General features: G+C 38.5%; 1 protein-coding gene across 4 annotated transcripts in view; it reads right to left on the bottom strand.

The window, feature by feature from the left end:
- ERG (ETS transcription factor ERG) overlaps nt 1-23,182 on the bottom strand; it is a 108,429-nt gene that overhangs the window by 40,291 nt on the left and 44,956 nt on the right. The window lies entirely within an intron of this gene.

Consider the following 23,182-nt stretch of genomic DNA (forward strand, 5'->3'; position numbering starts at 1 on the left):
GCAATAGCACACCAGAATGATGAAAGACATTGGCCATAAACCAGTAGGACACTGGGCAAGAACTACACATAAAGAGGAGGATGCATGAGGAGACACAAATACAGCAACAGCCTTGGTGTACATTGAGAGATGCTGCAGACAGTAAAATGCATTTGCTGCTTGTGGAGTCAGCACTCCCACACTCCAAAATGGACCTGTTACCCTTGACTATGAGTGCCTTGCAAGAACACTGCAATCGAGAACTTTTAATTAGCTTTGCCATATGTCACTGCATTTATATAATCTATTGCTTAACACCAGTTTTATGATATTTCTCCTCATTAATGTAAACAACTTTTACTTCTTCTCTAATCTGATTTCATGATAATACATATGTAAACATAAGCTTAGACCTCCACACAGTCACCATCCATTCAGACATAGGCTGTTTCTTATCACTTGTCGGATGTCTACAGTTGGTCAGAAAAATTAATTCTCCATTCTATGAAGAATTCTGACATACTGGGACTTATTTTCATTTTAACTTAGACAAAAAGCTGTTGTACAAAAACCTTCACCTCAACATTTATTAAAAGGATGAACGGTAACGCACTGGCGTGTGTTTTGCAGATGTTAAAACATTCTAATAAACAGTTACATTTGGAAAGGACCTGCATTTTCTGAGGGAAGATTGTTCTGATTAAGGCCATGAAATTAGCTTTATTAAGTGTTTCCATGGTTTTTTGCACTCAGTATTGCTTGTATAATCGATAGCATTTGTTATTGAAATAGGATGCAATCCAATTACATACAATTGTAACTGAAAGAAAGAACAGGTGAAAGTGTGCAAGAGAGCACACAGTATGCACCTTGGTACAGCTGTTCCAGACTTTACCAAACTATTCTTATTTTTATTCTTCCTCAGACTGCATCTTCTGATGGTCTAGGAAGCTGTTTATCTGGAGTGAAAGCCTAATTTCAAACAGGCCAGGAATGTCATTTCCATGCTGGAACAGAGAGCACACGTGAGGCTGGACACCAGAACATTGCAGAGCAGCAGGCAGTCTTCCAGACTGAAACTCCGCTCCGCTCACGTCTGCAACAGGCACCACTGCACAATAAAGCAAGCTGTGGTTGAACTGCTTAAAGAGTTTCTAGCCCAAATTTGCAGTTCCAGTTTAAAGCCAAGTCTTTGAGCCTTGGATTCATTGCATCCAGCAATAATTGGCGAAACAAAAGATGAATGACTGATGCTTTAGCCTTGCTATAGCTTATTCATCATGATGCTCTTACATGTCTCTTCTGACCATTCGCAAAAGAAGCGGTTTTGCAAGATATTCAATATGGTGTGTGGAACATACTGGAAAAGGTTACTACTTAAAATGCAGTCACCTGAGTCAGGAATTGCAGCACACATCTGGAATATGTTTTCCTTCTAAATCTCTGAGTCTTGGATTCATTAGATCAGACAAAAATCCACATATTATATTCATGAGAGAGTTCAGGAACAACAAAAAGCCTTGGCAAGTACAAGATAGGAAAGACAGATGTTGTCCTCACCTCCACCCATGAGAATCTTATTGCCAGCTCAACTAACATCCTCCACCTATTTGCAAAGAGCACTTGGCTAGTCCATGTTAATCCAAACATAGGCCCGGTGCTGCCACTTATCTGATATCTTCACCTCTTGCTGAGAAAAATACAAAGGATGTTTGGAAGCAAAGGAGAGCCACTGCCACAAGCCCCACTTGAAAAAAGGAATAATCAAGCATCCATCAAAATGATGTTATGAAATTGCAGGCTAGATTAATTTCTGGAAAACAATAGCAGATGTTTAAGAAATGATCCTGCAGCCCTCTTTGTGCAAGTCATTCTCCTGACTTCACTAGGACTAGTAATGTGAACAGAGGCCTCATGGCTAAGCCCAAAGGTTTAACATTTTGTGTCTTAATGAACAAATTCTGAAACATTATAAATTCAAATGCAGAATGTGGTGCTTTTTCATAATTTCTAATATATAGACTGTCATTCCTGAAATGTCAGCAAACCCTATTTTTGCCCAAGCTATTTTTGTCACCTCCTTTCATCATAGGGTAATACTTGTAGCATGAGGCATTCAACTCCAGGTCTCCAAGTGCTTCATAAAATAAGAAAAAATGACCGTTCCACTAATGCAGATGGGGAAACTTAGGTAAGAATGACTAAAAATGGATCTTGGCTTAAAAAACATATCTCCCTCATGCCAAGCTCTGCGTCATATTTGAGACTGCCCTGCATCTCACACACTAAAATTATCACACCAAGTAGAGCTGATAAACCACTAACTTCCAGCGATCAGGAAGTGTCCATGAACATCTGATTTAAAGAGCTGCCATTTCACTATCAATTATTTTATCTGCAGTCTTTATCTGACAGTAAAATGCAAATGAATAGTTTAACCCCAAACCAAGAGTTAATAAATGGAAATAGGAAACTCTTTCATGCATGTCACATGACCTGGACACCATCAAAGCAACACAGTGGGCTTGTTCAAATGCATGATGAAAGGCTCCATCCTGCATCTGCTTCAGCGCATGTTCAATGCTCGAGTGACTTCAAGAGGGTTATGCTTGGAAGCAGCTCTGCCCATGCACAACGACCAAAGAACAGCACCAGGTTTCTGAATGAAAGAGGATCTCAAAATTCGTAAGTATCAAAAAGTCTAGGGAATAAAGCAGAAAATCTAGAGCTATACAGTGATGTGTCTGGTTCCATTTTTCCTTCTGCATGAGCAGAGTGCTGGTAAACTACTTAAAGGCTGAGGCAACATCAAGTTTTATCTACTGCACCAGCAGCTGAATGAACAGGGTTAGATGGCTGTGGGGCCAGAGCAGCACAATGATCAGTTGGCCTCAGAATACGTATTCCTGAATAATTATGTCAACCTTAATTCACCAGTGCTAAAAACAATACAATTGTATCCTGCAGATTGTATATTGTGTACACATTCTTAAAGAAACTGTAGCTTTGTATGCTTATTTTAGCACTTCCATCCATATAAAGAGCTGTAACACTGAAGTTTGAATGACTATTTTTTTCAGTCAATACAATAGACTTTTCTTCCTTTTCATCTTGATAGTATTGTCAATTATGAACTTTGAAAGCTTGAAGCTTTTTCCTTCTTCATGCTTGGCTGCTAACTTCTAGGGCTTCAAAATGCCTAGAAAACTGGGAAAATTTGCATATAAAACTCCTTTTCATTTCTGTCAGCCTAGGGCTAGCTTGTTGCTTCTACCTTGCTTTTCTAGTATAGGATGTCATCAATCTAAAGAAGCAGCCAACTTCTACTTTGTTAAAAAATATAAATATCTGAGGGTTTTTTTAGCAATCTTTCAAGCAAAGATTTGTTTGGCAAAACAGGTGGCAGGTTTGTAAAGTGGCCTGCAGCCTAATCGGAAGTGAACTGAGGCTGCATGCCACACCTGCTATGAACTTTCGATAATAGATCAAAATGATATTGGGAAAGAGTCTTGGGACAAAAACAGCTAAAATGACCAAAACACCTAGAATGACCAACTCCATACTAGGCATGCAATCCTATCCTTTTCATGCTTTCTCTTAAAATCTTTGGCATCACGGGTAACCCCAGCAGCTTGAATAGTACGTCTTCAAGAATTACTGCATGTTTATTGGAGTTAATTCTCTGTCTAGAACTAAAGGCTTTACTTGAACATGGTAACTGCCCTGGTACTCTTGTTTTGGAAACTTTATTGAGAAAATTCTTAACATAAATATACCACATGATTTTTTTCTGCATTATTCAAAAGATTTGTCTAGTGTTATCACAGAAGGGTAACATTTGCAGCTCTTTTTCCCACCATTTAGCCAAAACTACAAGATTATACATTACTTTTTAACTAAGTTTAATATTTGTTAACTGTGGTAGGTTGACTGACCACATATATTTTTGTATATATAATTATATATGCCCATTATATAAATATACACATAAGTATATGTACACACACACATTTTTAGATAATCCCATCCTCAATCTCTGAACAAATTTTAAAGTAAAAATAATTCAGGCATTAAAATACTATTCTCTACGGCATACTAAGTACCAAAGACAAACTCATCAGCAAAGTGATGAGAAATGTATAGGAAGGAATGCAGAGACCTTTACAGCCATTGCGTTGATGAAAGAATTAAATATTAGGGATAAAACTGAAAAGAGCATCCAAATTAGTTTCCTTTCCAATGAACCTTTGGTTTTTATGAATGCCTAACAGCATTAGGGAAATAACACTTGGATGATGGCCAAGAACTGAACTTCTAGGTGACCCATCACTTCCCTGTAGTGTCTGTGTGTGGTGTTTGTGCACGTGCGCACATGTGTGTGCATGCGGGTGTGATGAGTGTGTCACTTTCTGGTTGGCAAGACCACAGTTACAGGTGATCTTAGCTCCAAATGTAATATTAGCTACCCCAAAGAAATTATGGGAAAACAAAACAGTGTCCACTGGGACCTGTTAAATCTGGCTGGTCCTCTCAAATCAGCAACCAGGAGTTGCAACCAGCCTAGGGAGAGGGAGGGGAAACCATTCTCGGGCATCTGCAGAGCTGCTTTCCTGCAGCTCAGCTTCCTCCGCAGTGACCCCCTGGAGATCCTCTTGCCTGCTGCATCAGGCTGACCAAGTCTCAGATGTTCTCCTATGTTCACCTTCATACACATTTAAAACTCTCACCTTCCTATTTAGAGAACACTTATCACATCCAACATTAATTAATTTCCTTGCTTGATAGCTTTTGCAAACACTTCTTAAGCCATCTTTATTTGTACTGATGTTTTTATTTACTCCCAAAAGCATTTGTCTTGATATTTCTTACTGACTTTTCTGCATTAGATAACTGGACTTAAAATGCAAATTGCTACTGCTTTTTAAAGATTCACTACATTAAGAATGCTCTCCATTTTTCCACAACATTGTTGCAGAAAGTCTTTTGTTTACATTATTCTCCCTTCCTTTTCTTCAGCCACCTTTTATTCTGGATCTTCCATGTATACATTGAATATATACATATATAGTATATATGCTTCTCATGATATTCCCTGTTTTACAAGCATATGGAATATTGCTCAGACGGGTAATCTTTCTAAATTCAGAATGAACTTCCCAAGTATGCCTACTGTGTATGTAAAATATGACTTCCTGTCACGATAACCTTTACAGTGTATAGCCTAGCATACTTTCCTATAATTGTTTATAATGAATATCTTGATTCATACTTCAGCACATGTTATTTTAGTCATCTGCCACAAAACATGACTAATGAAATTAATAGGGTTGAATGTCATAGTATTAAGTAATTTCTGTGTGTGCAAAGATTAACAGGGAGAGTGCTTAGTAAAATAGCAATAAAGTTAAGCATGTGCTTATGTTTAAGCACATTTAACCTGCTCTGCTGAACCACTACAAAGTAAGGATATTGTTGTTTTAGCTCAAACATTAACTATGAGATCAGTCAAAGAGACTGGTATGTTTTTTGATATATTGCAGTTAGAGAGGTAGCCAAACCAATGGATCAGAAGAAAAATGTTTCATACCTATGACAAACAAAGGTTGGAGTGAATGTTCTTTCTTTGTCCCCAAACAAAACAAAACAACCACAAAAAACCCTCACATACACAAAAAAATTTGTTTTGGGACAGCAAAAAAAGCATTTAATCCCAATTACACCTGTAGTTCTAGGTTTAAACTGAGTTCTTATTACTTTATTTAAGCAATGTCTTTCTAAACAAAATCACCAATGCAAAATCACAAAATAAAAACAGTTACTTCAAAAAATTTTCAACTTCTTCCATTCATTTTCCCTTTTTTAGGAGAAATACCTTACAAATTCAACCTTTATCGTGCAACTTGTGGCTCTGCGACCATGTTTTCTGCTGAATCTCACATGCAGAAGAAACAGGTTGTGGCCCATTTTTAAATGTACATGTGAAGAAGAAAAGGAAAATGCATGTGGTGATATCTTTGATGTGACGACAAGAAAAATTCTGCAGTTTTCCCCTGTAGCAGTATCTCTTCTGAACAAGTGATTAGCAACATTACTACTCTTACTAAAACCATGCTCCACAGGTCTATACTTTTCAATGACACCAACATTAGCTCCAGGACAAAAAGGACCACCTGCGGTCACTGATGAAAAGGGAACTGTGAAAGTCAATGCAAATGAAGACAATCTCAAGTCCAGAACCCTGAGACATGCATTTACTACAGCAACAGAAACCATTTAGATGCTTTTCCCCATACCTTGCTAATAAGTGTCTAATAAGCATTAGTATATGAAATGAATCTGTGTGGACGCAAAGCTTAAGATATGCTAAAAGAAAATGTTTTTATTTACATTTCTTTGGACTGTATTGAAAAATGACCCCCGAAATGTCTTTATATACTGTACACTATGCCTTCAAACATACAGGAGAGGTATGCGGGCTGTTTCTCTTTTATTGTTTCCCCAAACAAACCCATTTCCTACAAGCTGTTCCCATATCTTTTGTGCCACATCCAGCTTCCCAGAAAAACAGCAGGAAAACAAAGTGTGAACTCAAAACAACCCATTTCCACAGAACAATATGCCATACCATGGAGAGAGAGCTACAGGGGGGAGGGCTGGGGTGGGGAGGGGGGGGAAGAGAGAGAGAAGCTGTTTTGATGCTGCCAAGGGACTTAAAGAAAAAAGGAAGGAGGAACTTTTAAAAGTCACAGAGAGGAAGAGTTGTGTAACTGTAAATATGCAACAGGCAAGTTGCCAACTATTTCAAAGGATTTGAGGTTTCAAAATCATCGAGAAGGCTAACTGATTTGCACTCTGGGTTTTGAGCTTCCAGGAACACCTTTATACGTCTGAGAGCCAGAAACTACCATATCTTTTTATAGACTACTCAAGCCATACTTGGTCATAATTTCAAGTTGAATCAGTAAGGAATGTAAACAGACACCATTTATGCTTCTCTGTAATCTAATAAAATGAGAGCATGGACTAAATAAAGCAAAATTATACATGTTGTTCTGTAAGAAGGGAAAACCAGAAGATCACGTTGATTTAGTTCCTGGCTGACCTGAGCAATCTCCAAAGTTCCCAGTATTCCGTAACCCAAGAAAACCCATACACTAAACTCCCATAGGTATAATGCATACCACTCATTGAAACATGTGATAAAAGTCAATGATAAATGTCACCATGCTATTTTAAAATCCTGTTTCTGTATTTGGTTTGTTAAGGATATAGAAGCAGAAAGAAGGAATAAAAGGAAGTAAAGAACAAATTATTTCAGCCTTGCTGTCCATGACAATTATGCAAGTTAGAAAGAAACATTTGTAGAATCAACACAACTGGAATGCTTTTCCTCCAATCAAGGGTCTGACCAGCTTTGAAACCTTGGGGTAGGGAGACACTGCTTTTGCAGTGAAAAAATGTGGTCCATTTCTTTCTTCTGTTGATAGAAAATGCAAACCCACAGACTTTGCAGTCACTTGCAACTAAAACCCACAGTCCAAAACACTACCATGTGTCAGCAAGACCTGTCACTATCATGAAAGGTGCACTCTACAGAGAAGGAGGTATGGGGCAACACTCACATCACAATGTGCTGACTTCCTACTGTGGACTTTTAAACTGCCATAGTATTGCAGCAAAAAGGACCTTTGAAATGGCTCAATAGTATTTATTGACCATGAATGTTATACAATGCTAGATGCAAGAAAGAAATGGGCTTTGCTATCTTGGGCACAGAACTAAGGCAAAACAGTAGATAGACCTTGTCACAAAATGCTTGCAGCTAACACAGAAGGGACACAAGTTGAGGGAAACAGATACAAAGCACAAGTTAAGTGCATAGTGTGACCAGTGTGACTGTTGCAGTTGTGCCAGAGGTTATTTTTCAATTTGAATGAGCTACACAGGAAATAGGAATGAAAGGCTACTATGCATGGTAGATGAGAAGTGGAATGGAGGTGAAGAGAAAAGACTGAGGAAGGAGGAAGGAAAAGCAAAGAGCTATTTAGCAGAGTATGGAGCAAACCCAGCCAAAACCATGCAAACGACTCATCCCTGTCTGGGCTCCTTCTGCAGCTGCTTTTTCTGGCTCTGCTCTAGCTGATCTCCCTCTCTGTGTCAACATCATGGTGGCAAGGAGGAAACTGGAGGGATCTCTCCACTTTTAGATGCCCTTTGACTGCCCAGGACTATCCCTGGACCTCACAGCGAGCAGAACATAGAGGAGAAAATGCAACGTGCAATACTGATGGTGCCCTCCTGCACTTCCCCGTCAGCCTCAAACCCTCCCTAATATAGATACCTGTGCAGAGTGGGAGGGAATATCCCTGCAGGCTCCTGCTGGAGCAAATTCCCTAATGCAGCAAGTCCCACTAAAGGGAAGACAGCTCTCAGCCCTCATGTGCAAAATCCTCCTGCCCTACTGCAATGTTGGTGCTTGGCTTTTGATAATGTGAGGAGCTGCCAACAGCTGAGCTAAGCCAAAGGCAACAGTAAGTCAATAAGAGCACTTGACATGAAAGCAGGAAGGTGGGCTTTTTGTGTTTTATTTTCCCTCTGAGAGCTTGACTGACTGAAGATTGGAAATGGACCAAGGAAAGTCTTTGAGTTTTCTTAATATATCATGTAATTCACCTGGAACATGTCCAGTTAATGAGGCTTTTGTAGTTGAGGGTGTTCAATACATTTGCAAATCATGCAAATAATTACGCTGCACACATACACTCATGTGGATGCACACATACATCCAGCCTCAGGTATCCATGTTTGAAATAGGCATCTTGTTCAAGGAATGAGTTTATCAAGACTGTAACTCTGCAGCCAACCAAATACAAACTGATTGCTGAGGATTTCAAACACTAATTTTCCCAAAACAAAATTATTGTTCAATGAGAATTAATTTTGCTCCATCAGAGTTAACAGAAACACAGAATTGGTTTTATTAAGAGAACACTGACTCTTCTGAACATCTCTTAAATACATAAAAGATTTCTTATAAGATACTTCCAGTAAGACTGAAATCTAAACCAGATCTTTAGAAACCAACTCTTTTGTAAGAATATGGAAAACAGATCTAAGGCTTCACTAAGATTTTTGCTTCCTCATGTTGAGTATTTCATCACTGACCAGGCATGTTTTAAAGCTGTTTACTACCCCTCTGAAGCTTCAGACTTCATTCACGACTGTGGAGAAAATGTTTGCTGTAACATTTAAAATTCCTGCCACATCATCTTGTATTCTACTTTCTCTACAAATACACTTTGTATGTTGAGTACACTAAATATTACATTTGTCATATGCACAAATATGGGGTTTTTTAACCAGTTATTTGAAAATTCAGTTCTTATTTATGCAGTTTTCAAAGTCTGGAGTTCCTGATTCTGTATTTCTAGTAAAATCCCTGAGGATATTTTTCGAAATCTACAATATTTTTTAGGTGTCAGTGAAATCTTGCAATGAAAACTACACTACTCATTTTAAAACTTGGTAGCTAAAAATTTTGCATTCCACACTGATCTTTTATATGAGCACTTCTATTGACATAAATAGAACTATTTGCAAATAAGAGCTAACAGCCTTTAATTTATAGATAATTCTCAAAGCACTAGAACAACTTCAGCATTAACTGAGCTTTATGGCAGCCTACGACATTTTAGCAGCTGAGTAGTATAATGTCCCATTCCATGCCAGATTAAAAGTGCAGAGAGTAATGACACCAATTCTGTGGGAAATAGAAAAGCTCTGAAAATCACAATGAAAGTGTCTCAGATGGGAACCTTAAAAAAAGCAGCTGTTTCTGAAAATAGCGATTTTTTTGAAGCCACACTGTGGATATAACTGAAAAGCCTCCCTTCCAGTCCTCTGCCCAAGTCATTAGCCATCAGACCATGCATGTACAAAATCTGCTGTGATTCATCAGTGCTGCATAACTCATTGTTCCCACTGGTCTTACAACATGGGAATTAAAAAAGGCCAAATGTCCTGTTCTTAGCCAGCAACAACAAGAGTAATTAGCAGGCTACTGATTATACAAATAGAAAGGTTTTGGACTTTTTTCCTCCTTTATTTTCATTATTCAGAGGGAAAGATTTTTCCATAAGAGCAAGCTACTCTTACAAGCATTTCAACAAGACCTAAATTTGCAGAGTTGAGTGAACTGTGTTTCTGGTGGAAAGGGGTGTAAGATGTTTGTGTGAAGATGCAGGAGACAAACAGTGTGAAATCAGCTCTGTCCTGAAACGTGTTTAGAAGTTGAGGGCAACTGAAGATTACATGAAACGGAGAAATTGCAATATGAGTGAAAAAGAAAACAGGGGAAGAGATTAAGTAGTCCTAAAGGCGATCAAAGAAATCTAGAGAAAGAAAGAATACAGATGATTAAAAAACAGGCTGAAGTCTGCGAGACTGGGGGATTCTGCTGGTGGGTGTAGAACTGGGAAGGCATGATGTACAACAAAGTCAATCAGAGAAACTGAGAGGCAATCAAGGTAATGTTCATGAGGACTTTAGTGTGCTGAAGATATACACAGTGGTTACAATTTATATGACAAACTCTCCATCGCTTAGTGTTGTAATTAAAACTTCAATATATTGAGACAAATGAGGTGGGATTTTTTTGAGCAGTGTACAAAACAAACTTTTAAAAAATATTCATTTTAGTTCAGACATATGTTTTGACATTTGATCAGCAAACTCAAAGGCTCTAGGAAGCTTAGAAAGTGAATCAGAAAGGAGCGCTAAAAGAGAAAGGAGAAAAAAATTATATTGAAGGTCAGGGAATTGAACACTTCTATTATGAGCTTCTGCATTAAATTTCCTCTGTCACCTAAAAGAAGATCAGCATTTGATATTCAGTGGACAAATTCTGTAACAGACTGAAATAGAATAGATAGATATTAACACATTCATACTACAACAAATACAGAAGATATAGCTTAGAAAAACACTGGCTGCTTGAATATATTTTTCATGCCAGTTCTGTTGGGGCTTTTTAGCAGTAGGACAAACTAGGGGAATCACAGTGCAGGTTCTTTCTAAGCCAGCTGAGTTTACAAATAGTCTTACACGAATCTCTGACATGTTATGGTAAACCTTTTGCTAAATGACCTGCCCTGCAAATGCTATGTCTGATAAGGAAAATGCATTCACATGTGTAAACTGAGGACTCCTCCTCGAGTATTATTTCCACAGTTGTGCTGGGACCACCACAGGCATCATCACATCCCCTTGAACAGGGAGATGACTCGCTCTGCCATTTGCTAAGTACAAGGCAGGTAGGGGAGTGCTTGCCTTTGCCCTGACACAACTTGCCCGGAAAGTAAGGCATTTCCTCCTTGCAGAGAGCAGCACATCCACTCTGGCAGTGGTGATCTCCTGCCCAGAGAATGGCAGTGTCCTTTGCACAGCATCTGCCAGGCTGTGGCTGTCAGGCGCAATAGAGCTCTCTGCTTGAGCCCAGTCATATTTAATAAAAGAAGCTCAGGGTCTTTGCACAAAAAGGGGTCTTCTACAATTGCCCACTGTTCTGTAAAAGCTAATGCAAATTTTTAGCTTGTACTTTGGGCTTTGGATTCTCTGTGCATTTGCCTAATTCACAGGAAAAATCAGGAATTTTGGCGGTGTTTTGCGTAGGACTTCTTTGCTTGCAAAGCTAGACTTCTTTGGAAGTTTGGGCCTCTGCTCTCCTTTGCTTGGCCACATTCTCATTTATTTACACAAGTCTGGTGATTGTAAATGGTCTCTGAAGTACTGAAGATTACAGTTTATACTCACTGTCATTAAAATTCAGAGTATAATGACTTTGTTTTTCTTTTCTCCTAGTGTCCCTTTTATACTAAGCTGATAGTTTCAAAAAGTCTAAAACTTTGTCCTCCTTAGGATATTTCATGACTCAGAGTGCTTCCTTGACAGATTTTGTTTTCCCACCTTTCACTTTGTTTTTTTCAGCACTGACTGGCACTGATTATTATTGCTTCAGTTGCTTATGCAGTAGTTTGAAGCAAATTTCATTGTTCCTGCTTCTGATCAGCGTCTAGTTTTAGTGTCATTATCAAACTTAGAAGGTTTTCAGCATCATCCCAATCCTATTTATCTTATCTATGATTTTAAAAGATTAATTCTGAGGATTTATCAAGCTTTCTTTTTAACAACAGCAGTTGCCAACTTTCATGATCTTACTGAATCTTAGGCTCCTTTGGACCTAAATTCTAAAATCAGCTGAAAACCTGACAGTTTTCATTTCAGTTAAAAAATTGTGAATGTCAAGGTTTAAAATGTAAATAAGATGAACAATATAACATATATCATTCCCTGAAATCCCATGACTTTTAAGCTCATGTCACCATCTCGTGAATTCTGAATTCTGAATACTTTTTACTGACAAAAATTATAACACTCCTTATTGTCACCTTAATTTCAATATCACGTCCCACTGCTCTCTACCTCCACCTTGAAACTTTGATATAGAACCTTCTGCAACATTTTAACTCGTTTTCTTATTCAACCTTCTGAATTTCTCCATGTCCTCCTCTTTTCACTAAGCAAAGGAACAGAAGAGCAACTAGAAAAAAATAAAATGAAAACAATGCCTTGGGGCACACAGACACCCCACTTAACACTGACCTTTCTCCAGCAGCCTACTAGCCCCCTTAATTGATCCTCTCCAGTGTCATAAAAGCCTTCAACCCCCCTAAATTGCAATATTTGGAGAGAAAATTGCTACGAAGATATACATAGAGGTGCACTGTGTTACACTGGATATTTTCAGATTTTAAAAAATGAGCTGAAGCTTTTGTCAGTTACTATATAGAAAATACACTTCTCGAATAGGTTAGACTGCCAGCTTGCTTTCTTTCCAGCTTCAGGAGTAAGACTTAATATTGGACATCAGATGGCAAGAATCCATCAGAGCCCCAGCTTACAAGCTAGAAACATGATCAGAAATGTTTGACTTGTTTTTATTAATCAAAAGCACACCCTAAAATTCCAGGTTACTGAGTGTGCACCTGCATCAGACCATTAGGCAAGGTACTTGCTTTGTGTGATATCTACCTCAGCACATAGGATGAGGTCAAGACCTAAGCAGTACTGCCACCACATGCAGCCCCTCAACAAGCAGGTAAGCAATGTCCAGGCAGTGCATGTGGTTCTTCTGCAGGGTCTCTGCCCTGTGCTGAGTTCAGCCCTGTTATATGAAGTGTTCAAAGTTTTTAAGTCAGACCTCAGAAATAGAGAGTACTTAAAAGCAATGCACTTTGCCTCCTGGCTTTTAAGCCTTTAGGGTAGATTCTTTAGTACTAGAGAGTCTTTTGTCAATGAAAACTGAAGACTTTAAGTGTTCACATAGGTTAAGAAACTGCCCTTTAAGAAAATCACTAAATATCACAAGATTGCTGATAAAAATTGTGAGAGTTGGCAAGAACTGCATCCTCCAAGAAGCAGCTGAGACTGACAGAGATTGAGACCAAACAAAACCTCTATGAAAGAGGAAAACAGCACTATGAAGGCCCAAGCTCAGAAAAAAAAAGTACTTGGAATTGATTTTGGTCTGCTCTGGGTACTAGAAGGTTAGATTATGTACATGATGAAGATATGGGGGAAAAAAAGTGAATCCGAAGACAGCTAAGATTAAACATTCATGATAATTGGAAAGGATCTGGGCACCATTATGGAGAAAGAATTCATGCAGAATGAGTTAAAAGGCAATAATTTACACATACATTTCATAGATTGTGCTTAATTTACACATACATTTCATATTGTGCTTTACTTCAAAATATTTTTAACATCTATTTAAATGCATTTTTAAAAAAAAAGGTCCTGTAGTTGTCAAATCTGCAACACAATTGCCCACCAAGCAGTTTTGCAATTTGTAGTTCATTGCCATCCCATCTTGAACATTTGGACCTAAAGCTTCCCGTCCTAAGGGAAAAAACAAAATGTGTAAGCATCGCATGAGTAGCAATAGATAGGGGCAACTTTTTGTCCAAAAGCATGTCATTGATACCCATGCAAATAAAAACCTAACACAACACCATCAAATGAAAGGTCTGAAGAGTTTAAACAGGAACAGTTACTACTTTGCAAAACAAAACCAGCCTCTGTTTCACATATTAAAGGTGGGAGGGAAAATATAGGAGAAGTTTTACAAAACTGCAGTCTTCTAGCATTTCGTCTGGTTAAAAGGTACAAGAGAGGAAGGTACAAGAAAAAGAGTACAGCAAAGCCACTTTGCCCAAATTCATCTCCTGTGTGACTGTCTTTCTTCAACTTTCAATTACATTATTTACTAAACAAAGACTTTTTCTAGGAAAAAGAGATCTAACCACTTTCAATTTTCCTTATTTTTTCTAGAAAAGTAATATTGACAAATAGGGGTTTTTTTTTCACATCAGTAAGAGCAGGTAAGTGGCATAACAACACTTTCTACTGTGAGTAAGCAGTCCATCTTCAAAAATCCATCCAAAGTCTCACTGAGCAGAAACAATGGGAACTCTCAATCTGATCAGCACCTTGGAAAATCAAGATCTTTTTTGGGGCTCAAAGGAGATATGTAACAACCTAACCTGAGGAACTCTTTTTTTAAAAAAAAAGAAAATTAACCTGGACCATTTAAAGACTTTCTACTAAATTTGTCTCCTTTGGCATAAAGCACCAATGATTTAGTTGGGATTGTAAAGATATACTATGCACTTTTCCTATCTTATTAGAACCAGTAATGGAATACACTCACTTGAATTTCTTTGGCTCTGAACGCATACTGCTGAAGAGTATGACATCCAGAGGCTACATTCCAGTCTACCTTTCATTTCAGCTTTTTAACTGTAGTGGGTACATTCCCTTAAAACCTGTGGATTCTAAATCAAAGAAAAACTTATTTTAAATCTCACCAGTATTTAAAAAACCCTAAGAATTCAGCAGTAAGGTTATTAGACTACTTTGATGAATAAAAGAAAACAAAAAACTAAGAAATTGTCAGAAGCTTGTAGATAGTTTTCTAAGAAAAACTATTTTTTTTACAATTTGTTAGTTTTGTTAAATTTATAAAACAAATTAAAAATAAACAGTTTCAATAAAGACCTTCACTGAAACATTTTCAGGAGAATACCTGCTTCTTGACCAATATCACTAACAATGCATACAAATTTATTCTTCTCACTATGTGGGAGTCCCATGCATGGGAACAAGGATGACTTCTTTTCTATGCATCTATCAGACAAGGATGATGATCCTTCTCTCTGGATCCTTTTCCTATATTTTCACTCCAAATCAGAAGAAATAACATGATTTTCTGGATGTAAATCTCCTCACCACTTAACCTGTCTAATGCTGTACATGTGCAGACACCTCTGCCCTCACAGGTGTATAAAATGTGCTGGATTTGTCTTATCAGTTGAATAAAAAGAAAGTGGGGGATGTCACCTCGCCACTGCAGAGCCCAGAAAAAATGAGGCATGTTTGCACACTCTTAATCTAAAACATCAGTGGAACAGCTCAGATGCTTTCAGTTCAGCAGGAGTCTGTACAGTTTGATGGATCACATCGACGACGACCATTCAATGAATACTATGCTGCCTGAGACTCTCCACAGAGCTTGCCTCTTTGGCTGGGGCAACCCAGTCTGATTCAAAGTTTGCTGAAGCCAATGGAGAGACTCAGCACTGTCGACAGCATCGTGCTGATCCGAAGCCAGGACAGGAAATTCTGAGGAAACATAAGAGCTACCCTGTTTGTTGCCTTGAATATTTGTTTAGTGTTTTGGAATTTACTGACTAAAGCTGCATGGAAGAAACTTGGCAGCCAGAGACTTTTGCCAAGTTGTGTTATTTTGGTTGTATCAGAACTCCTGAAATAAACCCAAAACTCCAGCGAGACTTTTGTGTTCATGTCATAGCCTCCTTGAACTCACTCCATCCAACTGTTCAGGATCACCCTGGCCTGGCAGATCTGCTGCAGTCTTTGCTAGCAAGGCAATATTATGCTAAGAACATGACGTGCCTGGTTCTCCTCTCACTTTACATCCACCTTATACCTCTATAGCCCATTGGATATAGCAGTTCCAGTTCTGATTTACTCTAGCTTAGAGAAAGAGGAAGATTCAACAGGTTTACTGTAGACCCAAAAACATAACTCCCGAAGTTTGAACTTCGTGGAGTGGCCACCATGATATATTTCCTCGTGCTGAAACAAGCATTAACTGAAGTGGTCATGTCCATCAGTTAATTGACTGGACAGAAGTGTAGTCCCGGGTTCCACATCACAAGTGGCTATCTCGTTGACTAAAATTTTCAAAAAAAATACACCTTTGGAACTAAAAAAATACCACACTTAGAAGAGAACGGACATGAAAAAGGAGCCTGTGGATGATTCAGCTGGAGTTTGTGTTCATTAAGAGGGTTAATACAAATGTTCCTGATTGTTTCTGTTGTTTATGAATCTCGACCTTCAGAACAGCACTGAAATGTGCTGTCTCCTAAAGATGTTCCCTAACGATATGACACACACTTTGTATTGTTTCACTGCACAGAAGCATTAATATCCCAGAGGTAACCCACCCTTCTTTTAACGGCTGGTGACAGGTCCAATGGCTGAGCAAAAATCAGTTGAAGGAAAGGGAAGTCTTGTCGGAAACGAGATTAATCTTGTAACGAGTGTTCAGCCCTGATAACCCATCTGTGCAGAGAACTGCTTTAACTGGAGAGCAATTAACCTTCACCTGACAAGCTCTGTCCAACCGTTATAAACAACATTAAAGGCACAGGATCCCCCTTTTTTTTCCCCCTTTACGTAGACTAAACAATCAGATTCTGAATTCCATGAAAATGGTACATGTAACGGTGCCTTGATGACAAATAGCAGGAAAATTTTTTAAAAGGTAATGGCTGTATGGAAATAATGTGAAAAATGTCGCTGGCTACCACTTTAGTGAGTTGATCTGATTAGTAAAAAGCAACAATTCTGAGCACTTCCAAGGGAATACCTTATGCGTGAGGGAAGCTGATGTGAATACGCCAAAGAGTAACAATAATAAAAATGTATGCAAGTAGATAAGAGCTGGTTAACCACATCTCAGGAACACCGCTTTCAGGATGGAGCACGAATTTCCCCAACACTCCTGTGAACCGAAAGCCAAGGGGGAACCTCCTAGAGCTTCTTCACCCATGGCCTTGTGGAAATTACTTGTCAAAATTAACCTCAACTTGTAGAACACATCTGCAGTAACTGGGCTTTTGGGTCAGGTCCCCACAGGACCCACTCTCCCATCTGACAGCCAGTGCTCCAAGTGATGCATTCACCACAGTCTCTGGAAGGGTCTGTAAATCCAATCCCAGATTCCCAGGCTGTTAGACCACAACATCAACTTAAACAATTGCCTTTCCCACAATAGTCTGAGGAGATAACTGAGCATGAGTCTATTCTTCAAAGATGAAAAGGCACGATATATATGAAGCCACAATAACAAAGAACTAGTCACCTCTGTGGGGAAAGGCCAAGATACTGATCTCAGTCACAGTGGCAGAAACCTGGAATGACTCCAGGGGTATCACTGGCAAAACAATGCACAAAATTCGGACTGAGCTCCTGAATAACTTGGGTGAAAGCCTGGCCCCAGTCAAGCCATTGGCCAAATACTTTTGACTTCATTTTCACCAATTTTACTACATGTTTCGTAGATTCTCATTCATTCTATTCATGTGCTTGAAAGCAATTACTCTTAAGTTATGATTAGCAATGGAGGTTTTCTATCTTTGTTTACTTTTCTGTTGCTCTAAGTTTCTCCTTCTCTTAGCAGAAGTTCAAACATACAGGTTTTCATGGTTTTATTTCTCCGTAAAGTCAGGCAAAATTTCTGTTTCAGTCATTTTGGTTGAATATATATGTCACTGTGGATTGCAAGAAATGACCCTGACTCTTTAATATATCCAGAACACGCTCTGAACTATTTGCTGGAGAAGTCCTCCTCAAGGGCTAGTGAAATATATATTTTATTTGGTGATGCATACAAATAAGGAAAGGATACAGATAACAAGGAGCTGGATGGAGGTTGCTTGCTCTCCTTCTGATGGAATGACAATGAATTTTGAAGCATCCTGATTTGCAGTATTGTAAAATGCAGGGTCAATTTTTCTACCATTGTGGAGAAACCCCCAGCTATTTCATAGTCCAGCATTAACAGCATTGGTCTTAAATTTACAAATGTGTTGTACTGTGGCTTAAATGTTTAAATAGTAACAGATAGAACATTACCTTTATATCAAACAAGAAGGGCTTGGATCTTTTCAGCGAATTAGATACAAACAGATAGGAAGTTCCTATTGAAAGCATTTCCTGTATTGGTAGTCCCTGATTTTGGCAACTTATCTGGGTAGGAAATAAACGCAGGAAGTATCTGTCTACAGACTCTTTATCATCAAGGTAATTGCTGTAGCAGCATTTTACTGTTTATCAAGGTAATAAACATATCATCTAAAAAAAGATGTTTTTCAACTCCAAAGAATGAGGTTTAAAAAAAACCTTACAGGCTAGCATTACAGTTATGCAAAATCTTCCATGTAGAATTAATATGCTGCTACTTGTTTCTCTCAGCACAACTGTAATTACGGATTTGTCAAATCAAACACTTCCAGTCTCCTGTGGCTTTTTTCCCCAGTTATAGCACTGTTTCTCTGTATCTTGCTCCCTCATCTCTCTTAGGTCAGGTAGGTCATTTTAAAGAGTTCTGCCACTTCCCATAAATAGTTATTCACCACCCCTTCCTGCAGGTATTTGCATATACCCAGTCCTTGTAATTTGTTGTTGTATTTCCTTCCCATCTATCAGGCACTGCTTACCCTGGCAACACATACATTTAACTAAGCAAGTCAGATCTTTTCCTAGTGTGAAAAGGTTATGCCAGTCTAGTGACACCATTTCCCACCCATCAGTTCAGACATACGCTCCAAATAAACATACACTGCAACTGAAGGGAGACATCATACCACATGCATTCTTTGCACTCTATTTCCAAAATCCACCATTCCAAAAGACCATTTGCCTGGTCCACTGTATGTGGATTATCACTTGGTGTGTCCTTCAGCCTAGCCTTACAAAATTGCTATTACACAGGATTTTTTTTTACCTTTTAATGTTCAGTGACATTTTTATTACAATAATTGTAATTTTATTCACTTTACTTTGAAACAAATTAGATTTATGACATGATAATTACCAGAAGTGGTAATCACTGGTTTGTACACAGCAGTTATTAAAAGCCATTACTAATATTAGTTGTTGATTACCCACTAATATCCCTTTCTTGAAAGGAAAATCTTTAGAAAGGTCTAATCTTTCTAATAGAAGACTATGTGCATAGCAAAAACCAGCAGCCCGGTGCCTAAGGATGTATGCCAAGGAGAGAGGAAACTTCCTTGTGATACAGGTTTGCAACCTGAATCTCACTAGATTTCCTGCAATTTCTTCTCCCTCTGTTCCCTGTGATGAGTTGTTTAGAGGATTATGCAGCCCCTCTTTAAGGGGGGGGGGGGGGGGGGGAGGGAATAAACTGAAGGACACAGCACTATCCAACCTCAGGCTTGGTTACGACATTTAACATAACCCTTTCAATCATAAAGACACATTCATCTTTTAAGAAAAGGATTGATACCTTTTTCATATAAGTGCTTGAAAGTTTCTGTATCGTTGGTGTTTTGAACACAGTCAACATTTCTTCAATAATACACAAATATATATTAAGGAGAGCAAGACAGCTAGCAGAACACATGCCATTTTGGCCAACCCTTGGCTTTTCATTACTGACAACATGCAAAGCTGCTAGTATTTCTCTACTGTATAATTATCTATCAACAGAATTTTTTAGTAGTTAATGATGAATCTGATAGAAACCACATGGCAGTCACTGAAAAGATTTTTGTTAACTTGACAAGCTTTGGCACTGCATGTGGTATTTTCTAATAAAGCTATCACCTTTACTTTGTTAAAATTGATAATACAAGTGATACAAATTCAATTTTTCTTTTTCTTTTCTCCACTTTGCTGATTTTCGAAAGAATTCTGCTGGCCTGAAACATGCATTATGAAGCCTACTACTTTTTGAATGAAGAGCATTATATATTTTTACTGGATTATAAACTCTCACTTGGAAAATAAGTATCTTCTTTTAGCATTCACATTTCTCAAAACTACTTCTGTATTTTTCAGCAAGTCATTCTCTAAGAGCACTTGATTCTTTTAAGGTTATTTCTGAAAGGCCTTTTGTAACTCCTGGAACTTGCTGAAAAACATTTTGTTAAGAGATAATATAGTTCTTGTTAAGAAAAAACAAACAAACAAACCAACTCAGACAAACATACATATTTTCCAGCTGTTGTTCCTTGCCTGGGGACTTGATTCTAGAAAGCAAAATCCTTATATTTGACTTCGTTTTGGCATATGTAGCCACAAACCAGTTTGACTTAAATGACTGATGATTAAAAGCAAAAGAAAACAACACAAAAATCCCCCAAAATACCTTCTTCTGTTCTTATGTGACTATTTCTTCCTTGAAATTGTTCATTTGTATTTGAGTCACAAATACTATTTTACCTGGAAATAATTATAGGTCTGATTCTACTGCCTTTTTTGGAACAAAATCTTCATGAAATTGGTGGAAACATTGAATTAAGGAGTGCAAGATCAGGCTAAGTGGTTTAAGGCACTCTTGCTGTTCTTGCTTCTAATTCAGCAGAGCACTCAGGTGTGTGCTTAGCTTTAAGAAGGTTATGTCATATCACCAAAGCCAGTGGAAGTATTTACAGGCTTAAAGTTAAATATACCACTGGATCATTTGCTAAGTGATAAGAATAAAAAGAGAATAATATTTATAAATTTTTTAATGCAAGGAACAGAAGTACAAATTACTGTATTAGTTCTGTTGGATTCAGTGCAGATGTAGTCCTCTAAACAAAGACTTAAACATTTCCATACACCAAGAACGGGGGTTTTTTTAACCATCTCCAGCTTTCCTTGGCTTTAGAAGTATATGAGTGAGTACTTAGATTTTCTAAAAGAAAGTAAGAGAAAAGTAATACTATAGTGAGAAGCACAGACTAAGATTCCTCACCAAAAAAAGTTTCTTGCTACCATATACTGCTTTAATCAGTATATCCATACTCTTTCAAACTTTAGAAACCATAAAACCATCCTGTCCTTTATCAAATACATAAGACTTTTTCTCCCAGATATCGTAGCTTCCATGTGAACAGGACATTACAAATCAATAATAAAAAGTGGACATGCACATACGTAGAAGTAAATGAGAGTAAAAGAAATATCCACAAGCGTAATCAGTAAGTCACTGTAAATTCAAGATAACTCACTGAAGAGGTTTTCTAAGAATAACTGCATTGGCAGCAGGGAGAGAAATACAAGACTTGTTACTTGACAAGCAAGTAGAATGCTAGTTGTATTTTTCTATTTAAGGTTCTTTCCTCCACTATAGGATAATGGGAAAAAAACCCAAAATGACCTTCAGGATAAGTATTTTTACTTCATCCCAAGGTAATGGTTAAGTAATTTTTGCTCCATTCTATTAAAAAAACCACCAAAAATACTGATGCCTAATTCAGAAGCCTTTGATATTTTCTAAAATTGTATTTACAGTAACTAGTGGGACACTTATAATTAGCAGTGGTGCACTGATTTGATAGTCTTCATCTTCAGTGCGTTGCACCGTTGTGCTACTGCATGTATCTGCCAGATACAACCTGTGCCAGAAGGAAACATGTCACCTTAGCACTGAAATCCTGACTGTTAGGAGACCTTCTCCACTAGGAAAAAACATTTTATCCTTCAAATGTCAAAAAAACATAACAGTGAGTTTAGCTGTGTGTGCACCAGGTATAGGGAAGCGAATGCATCAGAAATATCAGCCCCCTGACCGCATACCAAAACCAAAATCCTGGCTGTGGAGGTGCACACCTTCTCCCACCACTCTCCTCTCTGCAGTTTCCTACATCACCCTCCACAGGAGTCGTCCCTGCTCCTGGTCAGAGGGAGAGGTCCCCAGCCTGAGCGAGGGTGACTGCTCTTACAGCGTAAAGCTAAGAATTAAAGTGAGCCATCCATGTCAGATGCTAGGAAGAAGATACTGCTGCATCCTCCTTCTTAGGAGAAACCTTCCACCCAGAGCCTTCCCCATCATGGGGGAGAAGGGGAAGGGGGCAGCAGAAGGAGAGCAGAGGACAAGAAGAGATGTATATTCTGGTAAAGTCATGCTTGTGATGTCAAACCCAGTGCCAGAAAGCTTACACAAGTGCTTGCCTTCATAGATACCGATTAGCCCCAGTTAAGTCAGTCATGAGTCCCGAGTGTCCCACAGGTCTGTCTGCAGGTTTGTGATAGGAAAAGGATGAATCAAACAGTCTTACTGGAAGGCCACCTTTGCATGTGTGTACGTTTAGAGCAATTTCTACCCAGTTATGAACAAATACATAGCCGTTCGCAACCCAGTTTTGACATTTAATGACTCCATGACTTCCCTGAAGACGACAGTGAATTCCCAGCACAGAGATCCCAGACAAGGCTCTCCACCTTCTTTGACCACAACCTCATCATGTGCATCGGGATAGTTGGGCTACCCATTGTCAGCAGACAGCACAGACCATTATATTGAAATTGAAAAAAACATTTGCTAAACATTGTTTGTTTAGCAAAAGCACAAACACTCGTCTGGCCTTCAAATGGAATTTCTTTATTTCAGAAACCTCTCAGTTAAATGACTTCTTTATGTACTCGGTATAGAAGAGGAATTGAATCTCTTTGGACTGGATTAGCTTCATGTCAGAGTACATTTCCTGCATCTGGAGTACAAAGCACCTGTCATTCCTTTCCAGTCATTTTACATTTTGCACTTGCATAAATAAAATCCTTGTTTCAGCATAGAAGGCCTTCCCAGCACCCTGGGCACCAAAATCCTCAACGTTTTGGGGTGCCTATTTCCCCCTGCAAGTTTCACCCTCCCAGACAAGGAGACAAAATGTATGTTCTTCCACTCAGGAGGCTTTGCTGACTGCACTGCATTACTAGGCTGTATAATACGCAGCTGCGCGCAGTCTCTTCTCACCTCTGTAAGGTGGAGGTAAAATAATAATGATAAGATATTGTTTACAATCATTTACCCTATTATAAT

This window comes from Strix uralensis, chromosome 2 (assembly GCF_047716275.1).
Source record: "Strix uralensis isolate ZFMK-TIS-50842 chromosome 2, bStrUra1, whole genome shotgun sequence".
NCBI classification, from domain to species: Eukaryota; Metazoa; Chordata; class Aves; order Strigiformes; family Strigidae; genus Strix; species Strix uralensis.